Genomic DNA, 20,630 nt, shown 5'->3' with positions numbered 1-20,630 from the left:
GTGAAATTGATTATTTTGTACAAGAAGGGCATTTCTGTAAAAAAAGGAAACTTTTTTGGTTGGGGAGAGTATTTGTATAGAAAGTATATTTTTGGGAAAAAAGTGAGAGAATAAGTTGGGTTGGGGGTAAGTTGCATAGTAAGTGTAGTTTTGGAGGTTTTTTGTAATTTTCCCTTTTTTATATTATTTGCTCACTAATTATAATGATTACTCAAACTTGCCCTACATCTATATATGACAACCGAAACAGTACTTTCACGGCACTAAAATAATATCTTGTACAACCGCTTCACACTGCTAGCATGCCAGATGCATGTTTTCTGACCACTATCTAGTTACATGATATTTTCCCTGCTCATACAAGAAGTGAGCTCCAACCATGCTGGACTCGTAACCAGCAACACTCATCTCTTTTTGTTACAAGCATTTACAATCAAATCAAAAGCTTCCTCATCACCATGTTAGAAAATAAGATCATATCCTATCTGGACATGAGATTCAGTAAGGCCTGATTTTCATAGAAGGAGCCAACATCCCAGTCCTCAGTTGATGATGAGTGTGTCATCAAAGCAACCACTATTGACCTCATACTCGGTCTCAGCTGGGGGTTCTCTTGTGTACAAGCCTTTGCAAGCTGGGCCATCTGCAACAATAAAATCAAGGTCACCCGTCATACTTTTTAGTGGTCTTGCCTTCTAAACTTGAGGGAAGTTTTTGGATTGAATCTTCTGTTAGAACCTTATAAACTGGATCAAGAGGGTAATTATCCCCAGGTCTCGGGCCTACAAGTTGGCAGAGTTTCTCCCTTGCATCAGGTTCATTCAAAACGCTCTCAAACTGCAAACATCAAGAGACAAAAGTAATTCTCAACTGCATTTAATCGTAGGATTTTAATGGTGGAGAAACAAACAGGGGCAAGGGAAACAAACCAGTGCAACAAGTCCTTTCGATTCGGTAACAGAACCACCTGTCTTTACAACTGCTTGCTTGGTTGAAATAAGTTCATATAGAACAACTCAAGCCATAGACATCCACCTTAGGAGAAACATCGCCAAACTGAGCATATCTGCAAATTTTCATCCATCCCATACTCCTTATGGCCAAAAATTTGAAATGATGCGCTATCAAGCAATTCACTATTATTTGATCAGAAAGAAAATATCGATGGAAGGTATCAAGGTTAAGCAGAGAGAGAGAGAGAGAGCTCAGTTCGAAAACAAAGCATGTCATACAAATTATTCATAAACTAGCAAGCATTTAAATGATAAAATGAAATCAAAACGAATTCTATCATCAAGAAAAAGACCAAACTATCATGTGCAAGTCTTTTATTCTGATAAGAAATAGTACGTGGCTTACCTCATCAATAATTTTCCCCTTAATTTAATTGAAAAGTAACAACTTTTCTTTAACTGTATGTAGAAGGAAAAGGTTGAATCAGCATGTGCATTTAAGGTCCGAGGAAAATGTAGAAGGAGAGAGCCCTCTTACACGTGCGAGCCATAAATCAAACAAAACAAAGAAGTAGTACGTGCGCATTAAATAAAGGTAAGGTGTATTCACTTAGTTAATATGCCAATTACAGATGCAACCAATAGCACAATTGATTCAGGTTTTCCAATTTCAATTCATTTGAGTGTGAAATGATTTTCCACACAGCAATGTCACTTCCACAACTTCATGTTCAAGCAGGTCCTTGACTAACCCAGCAGATAGATCGATATTTTACTCCAGGGAAGGGAGGTATCACCCTCTTAACTTGGTAGGAGGGACCTTGTTGGCTGTCAGGTACAACGTATCAAAATCTAGCTGGGGGTTCAAGTGAAGCCCGCAAGGTGTTGAAATGCTAAAGATCACTACAAATTCAAGATATTCAAAGGACGTCGAGGAAGGTAACATAGCTTGTAGCACAGAGTCTGGGTGAATATGATCCTATCAGTGGATGTATCCAGTGAAATTAAGTTCTGAAGCAAAAAGTGTCAGTCAGCTGATTTGGTTATATAACCTTACCTAACCATACCCTTAGGAGTTCTTTCAAGATGAGAGGTTAAAGCACCGTCTGGTGCACCGCATGTTAACTAAGCAACTACACTCTGAGATATACTTCAAGGATTAGCTCAAGTTGGAGATATGAAAGCCTTTTGAAGAATGCTGATGATTGGAAATGACATGATAGGTATTAGGAAATTGTCCCTAAATCACTACATTTCCCAATGGGGACCCTGCTGGCACAAAGAGCATGTTCCTTGGGCACATAATAACTCGTCATGGATTTGAATGTGAATACAATGTGGACCACAGATGAGGGAAGGTTGGTTGGGGTACAATCCACCCTCTGAGTCCCAGAGAAAGAGACAGAAAGGAGCTCTATCCCCCATCAAGGGAACTTAACCCTACATATAAGGATCTCAATCCCTTTGGAAAGGACTGGAAACATGAAAATGATGAGGTAACTCTGCACGCACACACACACACACACACACAGTGTCGAGGCAAAGAGGGAAACGCGTATGAGCTAGAAGTGGCATTTTGGTGAGAGTTTTAACATTTGAATGAGGGTGTACTAGAGAGAGAGAGAGAGAGAGAGAGGGGTGTAATGATTTTCAATCAGGAGAGGAAGCAGAAGTTATTGTAAAGTTAGGTAAAGATTGAATGTGTTGCCAGCATTGCTTTGCGCAATGTGTATCAGAATCTAATGTCTAAGAATGTTAAAAAGACAAAGAGGCCAGATATGGCTTGATGCCTCCACAAGCTAGCCATGGGATCTGCAAAAATGGGGTTTTATAAAAAATACGCCTTGCTTTCAAATATGAGATACAAAGCCAAAGGCTTAACAACTTCGGATAAAATTACCACTTTACTACTAACAATCCTAATGAGGAAAGAAAAAAATAAAAAAGATAAACTTTAATCTATTTAGATAATCAGGAATTAGATGAAAAAGAACAAATCTCAGTACCTGCTGAGAATACCATCTGCAACGAGTGTACTTACTTGAGAACACTAGATAAGAACCAACCCGGTGTAATACGGCCATGGAGATGGCCATTGCACTGTCTTTCGGCAGACTAAATAATTGAGAAGTGAATTGTTTGGCAGATAACAGGGGAAACCAGAAGCCACATCCAGGAACCCTATCGAGTGAACCCAAACTATAGAGTGTTTGATGATGCCTCAGCATGCTTTATGAGATCCAAGTATGGGAAATTTCAAACAATTAAATGTGTTAAAAGTCCTATTGTATTAGTTCTAGGACCTAAGTGGCCTTTCATATGTTGTATGAGCAGTTCTACTCTTTCATATTCTTTTAATAATATAAGTGGTTTAAGAGGCGTGTGAGGGGTTAGTTTTGAACCTCATGTCATTCTATTCTCTCCCACACGCCTTTCATATCTCTCGCTTCTCTTTTCTCTTTCTCTTTTCTCTTTTTTCTCTCTAGATTCTTTGAAAGGGTATCAGAGCACATCTGATCTTTCAGCTCCTCCTTTCTCTTGACCCTAAAATTTCATCTTCCCCTTTCTGTAAACCCAAAACTTTCATCTTCCCCTTTCTGTTCATCTTGCCCTTTTTCTAAACCCTAGACTCTCATCTTCCCCTTTCTCTAAACCCTAAACTTTCATTTTCCCTTTTCCATTCATCTTCCCCTTCCCTTAACCCTAAATTTTCATCTTACCCTTTCCTTTCAACAAAAAGAAAAAAGAAGAGAAAAAAAAAAAAGATAAAAAAATGTAAACCCAAACCCCGTTGATGCTGATCTTGCCAAGGCACCCTAGGACAGTTCGATATAAAACCCTAGGTTTGTTTCTAAGGGTTTCGTGTGAAGAATGTCATGCGGATCTTCTGTTAGTAGCAATGCTGCTGGGTGTGAGTTTTCCCTTTCGAGGTCAAGATCTACAGAGAGGTTGTGACCTAGTTTCAATGATAGCAACATTGTGATGCTCAGATACGTTTAATGTGGTGTTGTCCTAATTTATTCAAGTGTGAGAACGTGACCAGATCTGAATGATAAGTATCTCTCTCCTCTTGATGTGGTTTCCAACATTGTACTAGGCTTGTGTAAGTGACTGAAATTTGCAATCCTGGTTTTACTCTTTCCCTTTATTTTATAAACATAGGGATAAGGAAATTAAATCTGGAATCCTTGGTCTTCCTGAAGTCTATTTAAATAGTATGGGCTGAAACTATAAATGTATCCCTTGGTACAAGGTTGAAACATAAATACTTGACTGAGGACAAGCCTAGTAAATCTGATAGTCCATATGAAGAATGGTCATATCTGTGTAGTGGTCATATGTGCATATTGTTCATAGTATGCACCATGACACAACATGTTATAATCTATGTGCGTATACTATTCACAAAGTAACCCCATGTACTTACACATACAGTGTATCAGAGAATATACAAAGAAAAGAGAAATGGAAAGAGAAGAAGAAGAGAGGAGAGAACAAAAAAATACGAGAAACAAGAGAGGAAAGAAAAAGATGTGAGGTTCAACCTGCCCTCACGCACCTCTCAGCGTTATATTTTATTCAAATTTTTGATATGGACAAAACTGTTATCATACAAATATAATTAGGACACTTAGGTCCAAAACTTTGAGAACAAAGGATTTTAACGCTCCTCCTCAAGAAGAAGCATAAATGTTGCCCATGCCCAGCTTGGAACAAATTGTTTGGAACATATTACAACCAAGACCTTTGGTGAAAAAGTCTGCTAGCTGATCCTTAGATTTCACATATAAAGTAGACACCTGGGTACAAATCACTCTCTTAGATAAAATAACAGTCTACTTCAATATGTTTGGTCCTTTCATGAAACACCGGTTTACTGGCTATATAGCTGCCAGCTTTGTTATCGCAATAAATCTTCATGAGTTCAGAACAGCAAAGCCCATGTCCTGCATCAGTGTTTTCAGCTACATCAATTTAGATATAGTGTGCACCATTGCTCGATATTCAGCCTCGGCACTAGATCAAGCCGCAACATTTTGTTTCTTACTTCTCCATGTTACCAAGTTTCCACCAATGAATGTGCAATAACATGTGGTAGACCACTTGTCAGATGGTGGTCCTGCCCAATCAGCATTTGAGTAATCTTCAATAGCCAAATGATTATTTGGCTTGTAAATCAGACCACGACCTGGGGCACCCTTCAGATACCTTAAAATTTTACAAACAACATCCCAGTGAGGAATCCTCTGAGCATGCATAAATCAACTCATAACACTTATTGCAAAAGCAATATCAAGCCTGATTATGATCAGATAAATCAGCCTGTCAACCCATCCTTTGTACCTTCCTGGATCCTCAAACAACTCCCCCTCATCAGCCAATAATTTCACATTTGAATCCAGTAAAGTATCCACTGGTCTAGCAACCAATATTCCAATTTCTTTCAACAAATCAGTTACATTTTATTTGAAACAAACTAATACCATATTTTGATTTGGCTACTTCATTTCCTAGAAAATAACTTCGCTGGCCCAAATATTTAATCTAAACATATTGTTTTAGATGTCTCTTCAAATGACTGATTCCTTCTTGATCATTGCCAGTAACAACAATAGACAACTAAAACAATTATTCTAGAGTCTTGTTTCCATATAAATACTGAATGAATTGCATGACTGCACCAAAATCCATATGCTATAACAATTTCATTGAACTTTTCAAACCATGCCCTTGGAGACTGTTTCAGGTCATAAATGGCTTTTTTAAACTTGCACAATTTATCAGACTCTCCCTGAGCAACAAATCCAGGTAGTTTCTCCTTGTACACCTCTTGTTGTAAATCACCATGGAAGAAAGCATTTTTGACATCAAGTTGCCACAACAACTATCTTTTGTTGGCGGCCACAGATGTAACCACTCGAACTTAATTAAGTTTAGCAACAAGAATGAACGTTTTATTCGTAGTCAATGCCAAATATTTGTTTATATCCCTTGGCTACCAATATGGCCTTTAATCTTTCTACAGTGCCTCCGGTGGATATTTTACTGCATAAAATCCTTTTTCCAGCTGGTAACCCATTTGGTTCCCTTGTACCATTTGAATGAAGAGCATCCATCTCCTCTTCCAATGCTCTCTTTCACCCCAGATGAGAACATTCCTCCTAGTAGGTCTTAGGAACATAAATAGATGAAAGCGCTCAAAATTTTGATATGATAGAGACAAATTTGTGAAGGTAATAAAATGTGCAGTTGGATGATGAGTACAACATCTGTTACCTTTACAAATGGCAATAGATAAATCATCATCACAAGAAGGAAGTGGATCAGCAGACAAAGATGATGATTGAAAGGCCAGCTGAGTTGGTGGGGGATATCCAACCTGGATTTTTCTTGTGGTGTAAACCTTTATGGGCTACTCTTGAACAGGAATAGAAAGAGGAACATGGAAGAAGAGGACTTTGAGACTTCTTTAGAAGTACGATAAAAATTAATTATATCACTCACACGACTCTCTTATGAAAAGTATGGAGTATTTTAAAAAAAATGTAACATCAGCGCAAACAAATTTCTTCTGTAAACCAGGATGATAACAACGATAACCTTTTTGGAAATATAAGTACATGAGAAAGATACACGTGACACTGGGGAATCTAGCTTATCATTACCAATACTTAACATAGGAACAAAGCAAACACACCCGAAAACACGAGGAGGAACAACGAATAGTGGAGCATAAGGAAAGAGAACCGAGTGAAGTGTTTTTCCATTTAAGACTGAAGAAGGCATACGATTAATTAAATAGCTTGCGGTCAATAAGGCATCTCCCCAATAAACTTTTTGAACATGCATATTAATAATTAGAGAACAAGCTCCTTCAAGTAAGTATTGATTTTTTTCTTTCAACAACTCCATTCTATTGAGAATTACGCGCACACGAAGTTTGGTGTAAATTTCCATGTTCAGTAAAATAATTCTGAAATTCTTTAGAAATATACTCTTTAGGAATATCAGAACGCAAAATACACACATTCTTATTGAATTGAGTATGAATCTCCTTGTAAAACAATTTAAAAATGGAGAAAATCTAAGATCTTTCTTTTATTATATATAGGAAAATAGTTTCATGAGTCAGTAGGTGCAAGAGCCCGCTGACTTACAAACGTCCATCCTAAAGATGGACGTTATCTAAAGTGTATTGTCCATAAATAAGATACGGACCACGCATAAAAAATACTAAAAAAATATATTTTTAATTTTAGAAGTTTATTTTTCTTTTCATATTTATGATCATCTTAGCCTAGATGATGAATCTACAATATATATATATATATATATATATATATATATATATGAAAAAAAAATCATCTAGAATGAATTTTAGTGGTGGCAGCACACCTACATATGAGTCAGCTGACTCATAGAAACCCCATCCTTATATAACCATGTCATTCATGCATAAACAGCCATGGAAGTTACAAAACAGTTATGACCAAACAAACTTTGTACTCTAGCTGGACCCTGTATATCATAACGAACCACAGTAAATGGAAAATCTCTGTATGTCGACTCTAGGACGAAATGACACCTTATAATGTTTTCCCAACTGACAAGTTTCATACTCTAAAGCAAACACAAACTCTAAAGACAGGACAAACAACTTCAAGTTCAGGTCGCAATTGAACAGATTGAGCAAGTTCGAATTGACACAACATGAAACCTATTAGTCTTAATAGAAGGATGACCAAGTCGACAATGCCATAAGAAAGGAGAATCAGTAAAGTGATGAGCAGCAGCAATGAGGTTATGATCCAAGTAGTACAAGCCGCCTGACTCATAACCACCACCAAACGTCCACTTTGTCTTTCGATCCTGAAAGGCATAAGAAGGATGATAAAAGGTTATAAAGAAATGAAAAGTTTGGGTTAATTTCATCATTAGAGCCTTTTCCCAACTAATTGGGGTCAGCTACACGAATCCTGGTCTGTCATTCTGCTATATTAAGGGTCATACCCTCAGTGAGGCCATAATTCCTTATACGTTTTCTCACTACTTCCAATCATATTCTTTTGGGCCTACCCCTTACCTTTTTTGAGCCTTCCACTTGAACTAATTTGTGCCTCCTAACAGATGTTGTACTGGGTCTGTGTTATACATGACCAGCCCACCTAAGTTCTACTTTCTCTCATCTTATTGCCTATTGGTTCCACACCAAAATTCCCTAAGTCTACTTTTTCTCATCTTATTGCCTATTGGTTCCACACCTTCTCCCGAGTAATTCTATCCCTTCTTGTCTTGCCACTCATCCATCTCAACATCCTCATCTCACCTACACTCATTCTATGGATATGTTGTTTCTTGACTGCCCAACATTCTGCCCAATAAAACAAAGCTGGTCTCATTTGCTTAATTTGCTCATAAATAATAAACTAAAGGGAAACTTTAGGACGTATACTACAGATGACCAAGAAAGGGAAGAAGTAAGCACAATAATTGATAAAAAAGTCATCCGCCTAACCGTCTAAGCAGCATTTTGGAGAAAACACCTAAGTGTTCTTAAGGCAAACACTATTAGACGGCCAGAACTACGCGCCCTCCTAGGTGGTCGAAAAGGCAGGAAAAGGTGGACACCTAGGGGGCATGCATGAGTTTGGCAGAAAAAAATTCAAGAGGGGGCAAAAAATGTCGTTTTACCCCCTTAAAAGGGGGGACAAGGATTCGGGGGGCCATTCTTGCCCTAAAAAACAATTTTATTGAACTTTAGCGTGAAAAACAACTTGAAAAAAACTAGATTTGAAGAATTTTTGAGAGAACGAAATTTTTTTCGAAATCCTCAAATGGTTACTTATTAAAGGATATTCTTCCCCAATCTCTTTTCGGTTGTAAAAGAGGAGATTTGGGATCCCAAACATTTCAGTTTGGCCTGAAATTGAGTCCACTTCAAGAAGGTTGGTATATTTCAATAGATTTCATTAGGTTTTGTATTTTTTTCCATAATGTCAATGATGTTATTATTTGCTATCTGTATTTTTTCTTTGATACTTTGTGATATATGTTTGATATGTTATTGTCTATTGGAATTATTATTCTATTAATTAGTATAATAATTTCTTAATTCTTAATTTCTTATTAAATAATGTATGTGTAATGTGTTTTCTCGATGTATGATTCAGAAAACATAATTATTTTTTTAGTTAATTTTATATTTTCTTAATGCTTTTTAAATATATTGCATGTGTGATATTGTTTTTTGATTTTGTCTTCAAGCTCAACTAATCTTCGAGCCTCTGCTTTCTTAGCCACCACCTCTATTATCTTTTGTGCTTCTTCCACCTTTTTCTTGGCAGCTTTCGATTTAGAACCCTCAGCTTCGCGCTAGTACCTGTCTTCCTTATCTCGAGCTTCTTTCTCTCTCTTCTCAGCTTCTATTGCGCTCTTTCTTGCATAACTGCTCTAAGCTTGCAACCTTGATTGAAAGGGCCTCCTCGAGGATTGCTTGAGGAAGAGTTGCAAAGAACACAGGGTTTAAATCCCTAGGATTTCTCAATGGAAGTTGAAGAGAAAACTTGCTGAGAAATTATACTGTTCCAAAAGTGGTGGTTAAAAATCATAAGTTGTTTGTGGTTATTGCAAGAGCAAAGGGAGAAATACATGAGATTAATAATAGAAGTCTGTAGCAATTTCTCTTCATTGGGAGCCAAGATATTTTAGAGAAAGAGAGAGAATGAGGGAGGTTCCAGAGAGCAGCGTTTTGGCATCACCACAATTAAAGTATCTTGGTTATGGTTGGCAAAGGTGAAAGCAAGGCCGACTACAAAAACTAGAGAGTGAATAGCTTACAAGGGCATTAAAACAAAATGGTAGCATTAAAATAATATTAGTTTAGCCATTTAAATTATTAATAAATCCGTAGTCATAAATTTTCTATTATTATAATTTTAATTTTTTATAAACTTAGAAAATTATTTTTTAACTATTAATCTTCCCCCGAATCAGCCAAAGCACCGAATTGCTTCATTTTTCACACCGCACTGAAGTAAGCTCCTAAGCAAATTCAACAACATTGGTAAAAACAACTTAGAAAAGTGAGAGATAATTATCACTCAAATCTGGTCACATTCTCACACTCAAGCAAATTAGGGATACACCACATTGAACACATCTGAGCATCACCATGTTGCTATGTATCTTGATCCGTGTGCATGGCATTCCAGCATGTTCCTGTAGCACATTACTGTAGCACATTATTGTAGTTTTAGGATTAAAAAAGAGGAAGAAAAGGGAAGATCACGATTTCTCTCTCTGTTTTTTCTTTTTTTTAATTAAGGGAAGGGCTAAAAAAAGGAAGATTAAAGGAAAGGAGAAGATAAAAAAATAAATAATTCAACAAAGAAAGGATTCAATAAACATAAAGGATCAACTCTGATAACATGTCAGAGAACATAGAGAAAAAAGAGAAAAAGAAAGAGAAGAAGACGAGAGAAATATGAGAGGAAAGAGAAAGACATGAGGTTCAACCCACCCTCACGCACCTCTCAGCCTTATATTTTGTTAAAATTTATGATATGGACAAAACTGCTTATACAAATATAATTAGGACACTTAGGTCGAAAACTTACATAACCAAGGATTTTAACACGATGCAGCATGAGTGCATATATTAAGTTTGCTAGGGACAGAATGGAATTTTGGTATATATTTAAAAATCAACCATATCTCCTCAGCCATAGATCGGATTGAGGTACTCCTTGGACTGTTGGAAAGGTTTTGAGATTTCCTATTGTTTGGGGACGAGGCTTTTGGTCAGTTAGGTTCTAAAATTCTTGCTCAAAAGTTGGGTGTCTATAGTAGTCAATAGACTTAAATTTGGTAAGCAAACAATCACAATTTTTTTGTTCTCCTTCAAATGGTGAAATATACCAAGTTAAATAGACACAAACAAACCCACAATATGATAATATAGAATCACAAGATAAGAAAAGTCAGCAAAGTCTTTATAGCTTTTTGAAATTTTATAATTTTCAAATTTTATTTGTCAAACAGACCCAAACAGCACAGTGAATAATTTAAAACATCCTAAAATCTAGTTATCTAACAATTACAATCAAAAATACCAATCCATAAACAAAAGTGAAAAGGCCGATGCATGCAAATCATACAAATGTCTAAAGAGTACATATGATGTAAGTCTACCAATTTCTCCATAATTAACAAGTATAAGTAGACAGGCATGGTATGAATGCAAAAACATCTGCAGGAGCACAAATGCCTTAAAATCATTCCTAGGATAGAAGTCTTTGCTTTTATCCATAGTGAGAAGGCACAAAGGCAGAGTGTCTGCATGCAAAAAATCCACGGGAGCACAAGTTCACACCCCTCCCCACTAGAGGTTGACAACTAAGTGGTAAGCAATCATAACACATTAAATAATTCAAGAGAAACCTATAAAAAATAGAGTACTTTGTATCTTACTCAGGAGGCATATATCCAAAGGTGCACACAAGGCGTGTTGGAAGTGAGGAACATCCAACTTTGGTTAGTTTCTTTAATCCAAAATCAGCAACCTTCAAGGGAGAGAACATTATGACAACATCAAGGAATCAAAGAGATCTTATTTCAGTCTTATAAATACCTTCCCACGAAAGTTTTTGTCAATTAATATGTTGGCTGATTTGATATCTCTATGGATATATACAGGTACAGTGTGTTCGTGAATATATTCGAGACCTCTTGCTGAGTCTAGAGCAATTTGCAATATGGCTGACCATGGCAGTGGCTCACTTCCGCCTGCAAATGAAGTCCAATAATAGCAACAAAGACAATTACAACAGTTTATAGTTACAAAATCACTGTTTTGAACTTAAAATGTAGTGTTGGATTAAGAAAATTGACCAATCAACCAGTCCAGAGAAGTCCTCACCTGATACCCATAAATGTTGACTTATATTTCCATTTTCAATGAACTCATAAACAAGAAAAAGACAAGTCTCAGTGCAGAATCCTTTCAAGCGAACCTACATCAGGTTGTTAAGAAAACAATTAGGTGGTTTTGATAAAACCAATTTATCCGCCAGGGAAAGAAAATCATAGGCAATAGAGAACTTTCATTGACATGTCAAAGATAAAGAGACCAATCAGAAACCATGCATGTTGTAACCAGTGTTGCATAGACAAGCCTACTTTTGCTGTGTCGTGTGTCAGCACATGTTGAAAAGACAAAGAGACCAATCAAAACCTATATATCTTATAGTAGTTGTTGTGAGTGTATAGAAACCACTTCTGTTAACTTGGACTACAATGTAGACAAAATACAAGCCAATATACCTTTAAATTTGCAATTACAATTGAGGATACAACTTGGAAAAACAAATTATAGCAAGGTCACTGTAACTACAGTGAGCTATTGACTTCTAAAAACAATCAAAAGAGAGAAATCAACTGAATAAGGGTCCCTTATATATGAACAAAACAAGCCACAAAAATAGATCATAAAACTACACATGTATAGTATGTATTTGAAAATTCAGCACTACTCAAACTTACAAAAAAAATTATACATCAATGAACTTATAAAAACTCATCACAACAAGATCTCCATTACATCAACATATATATGCTCAAGTGTACAATGCATCATGACCATAAGAAGCCAATCAGAGCTCTTGGGTGCCTGGTTTACGATCTTGGGTCTTAGCAATGTGCCATTGGGTAACATGCGATGGCATACCTCAAAATCGGGCCAAATTATCATCTAAGAAGTGGGAAGCCAAGCATCTACTGATACACACATACAACATGGCAGGATTTGTAGAGATCTAAAGATCAAATCAAGTGGAAAAATCGTGGGACAAAACCGGGCTCTTAAAGCACAACCGGTTCAATTGAGTTCACAAATTCACAAAATTTCGACAAAGTCTCTTATAAAACCAAGAATTTAAGGGGTCAGAAAGAAGATTTAAGTGACTGATATGATCATGAAATCTCAGAGAAATATCAGCCAAAATTACTCTAAAATGCAAGGAAGAAAGCTCATGAAAACTATGTCAAAATATGCATGGATGAAGCCCTGAACGATATGGGTCAAGAGAGATTAATGAGTTGTAATTCTTTCATTTTTCAGTGGTATTTGAGTCTATGTAAGTTGAAATTTGTGGTTGCAACAGTGAGTAAGAGTTATGGAATCTTGTGTATGAAATTGTTGCTTGTAAAATTTTAAGTTGAGTATCAAGCTCAAGTGTTGTACAGAGAGCTTCCTAGACACTATATCACTTTCAATAAGATGCTGGAGTTCACGGCCATGAAAGGCCACAACTCCAACAGATTCAACACCAAAGTGATAGCCTGGGGCATGATCCAAAGCCTCCTAGCAATTTGGTTCTAAAAGAAGTTTGATAACAAGCTTCAAAATGCTTCTCTCCAGAACAACAATTTGGGTCCTATTGTAAGAAAGAAACCGGTGGGCAAAAGAAAATCATCATCACAACATTCAGGGGATACTAATGGAGATGATATGGAAAATTCGAAATAATGTCCCAGAAACAAAGATAATCCACTAAGGAATGAAAGCATTAGAATCAAATCAGCATCCAAGCCTTATCCCAACTATTTGTTGAAAGCCATAAAATATATAAATTATGGGGAAACACAAAATTCCAGTGGATTTGACAGTGAGTGAGATCTAGAAAATGTGATGAGGTCATTGTGTATATAAAGTCATAGAGAGGGACTTGAAGCGAGGCGCATCATAAATGACACATAACACAAGGTCTTGCTCCTCATCTATTAATATGTTTTCATAAAGTTAAGAAAACAGGCAGTGAATCTACACAAATCCCCACTCGAATACGAGGCAAAAAAAACGGATTATTTTACGTGAAAAAAATATTTTGAGATAACTGAGTGACATTATTTGCCTGGGGATCATAAGTACCAAAGAGGGGGAATGACTAGAATCCCATATATTACAAAAGATTAAATGAGCGGAAAATACTGAGCAGAAACTACTGGTAGTATCAAGGTGCCCTTAACAATGTTACCATATCACTATCATAATGTGCATCAAGCTTCTCCCCTCCTTCAAGATGGTAAATGGATATCTATCAAAAAGGCTTACTGGCCAAGGTTACAATCTACAGTCCAAAATAAATTTCACTATTATTAGTAGCAACTTGGTCGCTGCTGTCAATATATGATTCTCAGTAACTCTAGATGCTTCTTTTTAACAAAAAGAATATGATTTGTTTGCTCATTATGACACTAAATTTGAAGTTAGATTCCTGTGGATATTTTGTGGCACATTCAAACATGGTCTTTTCATAACAATGAGATTTCCGCTTCAGGAATACAGACCATAGTCCCCGACCTTTTTCCAGTTTAGACAACCAAACTCAACATAAGATCCAAACAAAGATACATTGGCAAAAATAAGAGCATGATGATTGCATATATAAACAATTTGAAAAGAGTCCACAAAGATCTTTCATAGACTAGCACCTATACAATAATCATACCCTACACATACAACCTTCTTAAGAAGTAAGGCCTTTCCATTTCACATGTTTTCCATGAAATACAAAAACAGCCTTAGGAAAAACAATCATCCAAATAAGTAAATCTTATTCAACAAGATTAGAAGTACAGGTTAAATAGACAATATGAAAGAATAATGCACATGAGTCGGAAGGGCTATTTACCAGGTGCAAGTGATGAACACAGGTCAAAACCTTCAATTCAGCTAGAAATTCTCTAGGTGCTTGCATATCCATCTTTTTAATGACTGCTCTCCGCACATTAGTAACATATCAGGAAATTGCAATTTCTATGGAGGCTGATTCATACATTGAACATCAAGAAAACTATCATTCAATAGAATCCAGACTATAAAGAAGAAAAAGGGAGGCATTGGCCCCCCATAAGAATAAGTTAGTTTTAAATGGTGATCTAGTTAGTAATGGAACAGTACAAACAATGTAATGACGTACTAAGCAAAGTCTTTCCGAGACACGAAAAAAGTCTGATCTTCCAAAATTTCCTCCATGCGGAACTTCCAAAGCCTAGAAAGACTATAGGATCTACATTCCATATAGAAAATGCATCGCTCTGATTATCTAATATATGACTGATGAAGGCTATTCTAGGAGGACCACAAGCAGCCACCCACCCACCCACCCACACACACACACGCACAGTCATAAAGTTCTATGCGCAGATTGATCACTCCCACAACTGGCTATCGTAACACATTTTTCCATGAATATTTACATTCAAGGCTCTATAATTTTGCATGTTCATTATTCTAAAAGAAATTCATGGTAATTAGCTTAAAAATTTCTGATTTTGTAGAAGAAGCAAATTGCATGATATTCAGATCAATATCCATAAATATCTACTTCAATAAACAATATCTTCATGTCACAAACTGAAATTATTCATTCAAGAATGACCCACATAACTTTCATGTTTTGCTTCATCGATTTTGGTTTAAACATTAAGAAAAATCAGTAAACATTAAGTGAAAATCAGTAAGGATTTCAAAAACACTATATCCAAAGTATGGTAATGATGCAACCTTCATAATTTATATCATAAACCAAGGCAACATGTTTTAATGAAAGATAAGAGGGAGACAAGGCAGCAGCTCAGTTGATCCATGACCAAGTGTGGAGATTATACCTCTTTAATTGCTTTTTATGTGTTGAGTGACAGTGGTGCATCCGTTACATGTTATTAGCATTATTGTAACTCATCTTGTTTAAGGACATCTGAACAAGCAAGTGGAAGACCACACCTTAATTTCTCTGAGCCAGTAGCATAGGAATTGCTCCAGTTACAATCAGATTGGTCTAGACTCTAGAGAATCCATAACCTAACCCAAGCAACTACTATGTTATTCATCTGTCCCCATCTCGCACAAAGAATCAAATTAATGGCTTGTGTCTCTGATGTATAAGCAACATTTGACATAGGTGACAAAGATCAGACACCAACAATGTTGGGAAACGGTTAAACCCTTCAGGTGCAGTTTCCCACATGCCAAGGAGACACATGCCCAAGCATAGAATGGGAAATATTAAAATGGTGACTATCTTGATTGTATTCATTGTCCAGTAGGCCACAAAAGGAAAGGGAGAACATACAAGTTTTGTAGAATCATACATCAACATGGACAGAGACACTGAACATAATCTTTATTACTTAAGAGAACAATTCTTTCGCTTCACAGAACCATAAGTGTCAACTTTGAAAGATCTGCATAGTTCAACAGATGCGCAACTCTTCCGCAAGAAACACATTGGTCTGTGCTAGTATGGGTTATGACTTCTGATTGCTGAAAGTCCACCAGTCAGTACTCGAAATCTTTCACATTCTTATGCCGAATGAGTTAACTGCAATCACCATTGAGGTCTATAATAGACTGGTCATTGAAACCAATTCAGACAAGCCTTATAATTGGGTATTTCTGGGAAATTACGCAGTCTCCATTGAAGATACAACAGAAAATAGGAAATATCAAAATTGTCAGCTGCGAACCATTTCCATCAAGATTGAAATTATGTCTCTGTAATCTAGTGTCACACTTGTCAATATATTGCATGGTAATCTAACTCAAAAACTGTTGTACTATGAAAGCTGAAATATTGAGGCATCTTGCTTCACAGCTTTAGTACTGAGAACATAAATTCATTTAAAATACAGATAAGCCTCATAATTGGGTATTTCTGGGATATTAGGCAGTCTCCATGAAGACACAACAGAAAATAGGAAATAGGAAATTTTCAGTAGAGAACAATTTCCATCAAGATTGAAATTATGTCTCCGTTAATCTAGTGCCACACTTGTCAATATATTGCATGGTAATCTAACTCAAAAATTGTTGTAATATGAAAGCTGAAATATTGAGGCATCTTGCTTCACAGGTTTAGTACTGAGGACATACATCCATTATATCCTTTGACTATCTAACTGAGAAACCACATGACTTTCTAAATGAGAAACCACATCAATAAATAGAAAATTTATTAACTTCACAAAGTGTTGGAATTATGTTCTTTCAAGGCCTTAAATTCTTTCATTTTTATTAGCTCTTTACTTGAGTGAGAGTATAAGAGTGACATGACTCTAGGATCTTGGCGCATTGGGACCAAGAGTCATGGAACTCCGATTCGGTCATGAGGAGGAGTGGTCTATATAAGGTACAGAGAGAGTTGAGGGTTACCTCTAAGTCAGGGTAGGTTGCTATGATATGTTTAATATGTGCCTCATGACTATGTGATAGGCCAGGACAATATGAAGTTCATATGAGCATGATGACTGAAAATCCTGCATGAGAAGGCTGGGCCAACAAAGGGCATTGGCCTAATTCCCTAACTCTTAGAACCTTCTCGTGGCATGTGTATATATAATTGCAATTCTTACGAAACCAGCTCTTCCACAGATCCACTGAATAGAGCTATGCACGTGTGCCAAGAGAGGAACCCCCGCACCTTGTTTTGTGTGCATGTCCTCTAGGGGGTGCACCTGAAATCCATGTAACCTTGGGGATTTAGAATCGCACATCAAATTGACTTTGATACACTACTTGTGGGTCATGAGTCTGTTGGGTCATTTCCAAGAAGGTGACTTTGGATTCCGGGTCTAACCAAGTGAAGTGCTCTGTTCTGTAATTCATTTTCAAGGATCATAATTTCCCGTGTAAATGATTTTAATCATTATCTAAATGATTTGTTTTGATGAAAAATAATTAAAAATGATTTTTGTGGATTTATGTTTTTTGGATTTTTTTGAACAAGAAAAACCTTTTTTCAAATTTGTTTGAATAAAATGACAATCAAGGGCAGTCCCCCAGGACCCACACGGGACACTCAAATGGCCAATGGGGTGTCCACATGCCAACCCCATGGGGCCCCATGCTCCCCCAGGTGGAGATGATGTGGAGGAGACATCAAGCCCATGGGGGACCCCCTTGTGATTTTATTTAATGTTATTTTATGTTGTTTTACCATGTATTTTAATTTTCTATTAAATGGTGGATTTTGGAAAATTGTTTTTTGGCACATGTTACATGCCTAAAGCAAGTGGATTAGCGCACATGTGTGTGACATTCTAGAAGTGGTATAGGGTTTGAAAAATTAATTCTAACCCTAAGGGCACATGGTTATTGTGCACATAACCACATGCCTTATGTAGCATGTTCTCATTGAACCCACATGCTCATGAAAAATGGAGGGAATTTTGAAATCTTCTTTTTGTTGGGATTTTGGTCAAAAGACCATAAGGGCATGCCCTCCATCATGGTTTTATTGTTTAATAAAATATCTAGAGCATAGGCATTTTGATAACAATGGAAATTGGAGTGAATTAAAGGGAGGACAAGAGTCTTAAATCCATGCCACACATTAAGATGGTTGATGGTGGATGGTGGGTTAGGATCATACCTCTCGTTGTAGCCTTTGGTAGATGACATGGAGGGTCTTGATTCATCATCTAGGATCATCTCATCCCATGTTCTTTGTAAAAGCTATAAATACCCCCCTTGAGTCATTTTTTCACATGAATTTCTCTCACTAAAACTTCCTCTCCAAAGTGGCACGTCCCACTCTCTCTCCGCTCTCTCAAATTTGGCATGCCTAAGCTTTCTCTCTCTCTCTAAACTTCATCTTTAACTTTTGAAAGAGAGCAGTCCCCCTTTAAGGAGAATTCGAATTCCATTAATGGTGATCAAAGGTTCATAGCTCATTCCATGGATCAACAAGTCAAGTGACCTTCATTAATCGAGTAAGGCTTTTCATTCTCAGCCATTTAGATCATCTATTCTCTGTTGTAATTCTGCAATTAGAGCAGCATTACAGTCTCTTTTGTTGATTATCTTTTAGTCATTTGATTCTCTTTTTGTTCTCACTTAATCCATGTTCAAATATGCTTCCTCCATGTGTGAATTGAGCTAGATTTCTTTGAGCATTCCTAATTGAATTTTTGAACTTGTTATTGACTGATTTTTTTGAGTTTTCTAACTCACATCAGTCACTTAGATCACCTCATCACTACCTTGAATTCTCTGATTTTCTAAGCGAGATTATGCCGAATTTCTAAGTAACATTTTGTGAAGAAACTAGATCCGGTTTTGTGTTCTAAAGCCTTGGATCACTCACATATTTTTCTCACTTGCAAGATCTTTAAATTTCTGCAAAAACCTTCCATGATTGATGTCTATATCAGTAGATGTTGGGCTTCCCATTCTTAAATAATGAATTGGCCGGGAATTTGAATGATGTCATCGCATGTGACCCATTGGTACATAGTTAAGACTTAAAGTGGTAAACCCAGCACCCGAGAGCTCCATATGGCTTCCCATGTCTTGATACACACTACACTTGAGCAATCATATATATATGTAATTGAGATCTTGATTTGATGTATTTTCATGTGTCAATTGATGTATAATTTTGCATTATAAGATTGAGTGTTGTTGAATTTTCAAAAGTACATTCATGTGTAGTCTTGTGTTCTATCCTTGTGGATAGACTTGTTGATATATAAGGGACCTAAATATCCTTGTATCCTCACTTTTAAAGTGTATTTTGAAGACATTATGTCACTGTGGTCGCAGCACCCTTGCTGTAATTTTGATTCAAGGGCTGTAATTCAAGTGAATTGTTGAAATTTTGAAGTTGTATTGACTAGTCTTTGTATGCATTGTACTCCCTTGTATGTATTTTTGTTCCTTATACACTCACAAAGACTATATGTAGTTCATACTAAAGGTACTGAAAATCATAATAGGAAGATGCACAGACCTCTCCTCTAAGCTCCGCATAATAAACAGACCCAAAGCCACCTTCACCAATTTTATTAGCCATGCTGAACCCATTTGTCGCTGAAGCAAGCTCCTCATAAGAGAACTTTACCGACTTGTCCATGGTAAGGCCAGTGAGCCCAGGGGGCACCCCACCAACAACTGTAACCGATTCAGTACTTTTATCGTAGGCATTCAATGAACCTGCAGTCACACAAACTTTCGTTACTAAGACATGTTCTAATGTCATAACATCTAACAATCTTGGCACCTAAAGAAACTATAAAAGAATATAAATAATAAAAGATAAGTTAATTATTAGAATCATAAAAATATCAAATAGTACTACTACTTTTCCCATGATAAAATAAGAAAGAGGGTTTACACAAGAATAGCTTGGCATCAGTTCATCATAACCATAAGAACTAATTCACCCAAAATAATTGATAAGAGTTGGTCAAAGCACGCAGTCTGCATTAGAATTCCTCAAATAGACAAATGGCAATACTCAAATGCATTTGTGCAAGACATGCTCCACGCAATTTATGCATAGCATTGGAAGAAAAAAGTAAGAGGAAACATAAAAGACTAACAAACATGGACGCCAAACCAACTCAAAAGTTCTATTAACCAGTAAATTTTAACATAATTGTTTAATAGATGTGCATAGAGCCTGCAACATAACCGTTCAGACAATTTCTGGGAAAACATCTACAACTGATTTTAGAATGGTTCTCCATAAATCTACAAGCTTAATGCTATGCCTTGTGGGTAAAGGGGTGGTGCGGCATGCCAGATGACTCGCTTATTCAGATACCATGGATAGCCCCTGACTAATTGATCGACATAGCAAGGGGCTTCAGTTACTCAGTCCAACTATTTGAAGG

The 20,630-nt window shown here is 36.6% G+C and overlaps 1 pseudogene across 1 annotated transcript in view; it reads right to left on the bottom strand.

The window, feature by feature from the left end:
- Positions 1 to 235: 235 nt before the first annotated feature.
- LOC18424924 (chitin elicitor receptor kinase 1-like) overlaps positions 236 to 20,630 on the bottom strand; it is a 41,639-nt pseudogene continuing 21,244 nt past the window's right edge. The window contains exons 4-11 of the transcript XR_016043158.1: positions 19,745 to 19,947; positions 14,645 to 14,727; positions 11,872 to 11,965; positions 11,584 to 11,738; positions 11,424 to 11,515; positions 930 to 1,066; positions 739 to 837; positions 236 to 643 (exon numbers count right to left, since the gene is read on the bottom strand). The product of XR_016043158.1 is annotated as a chitin elicitor receptor kinase 1-like (transcript). The remainder of the gene's footprint in view (positions 644 to 738; positions 838 to 929; positions 1,067 to 11,423; positions 11,516 to 11,583; positions 11,739 to 11,871; positions 11,966 to 14,644; positions 14,728 to 19,744; positions 19,948 to 20,630) is intronic.

The sequence above is a fragment of the Amborella trichopoda genome, chromosome 10 (assembly GCF_054954075.1).
Source record: "Amborella trichopoda isolate Santa Cruz 75 chromosome 10, AtrichopodaSantaCruz75HAP2 v2.0, whole genome shotgun sequence".
Taxonomy (NCBI): Eukaryota; Viridiplantae; Streptophyta; class Magnoliopsida; order Amborellales; family Amborellaceae; genus Amborella; species Amborella trichopoda.
The sequence above is the reverse complement of the archived record's forward strand: the minus strand, read 5'-3'. Positions and strand labels throughout refer to the sequence as shown.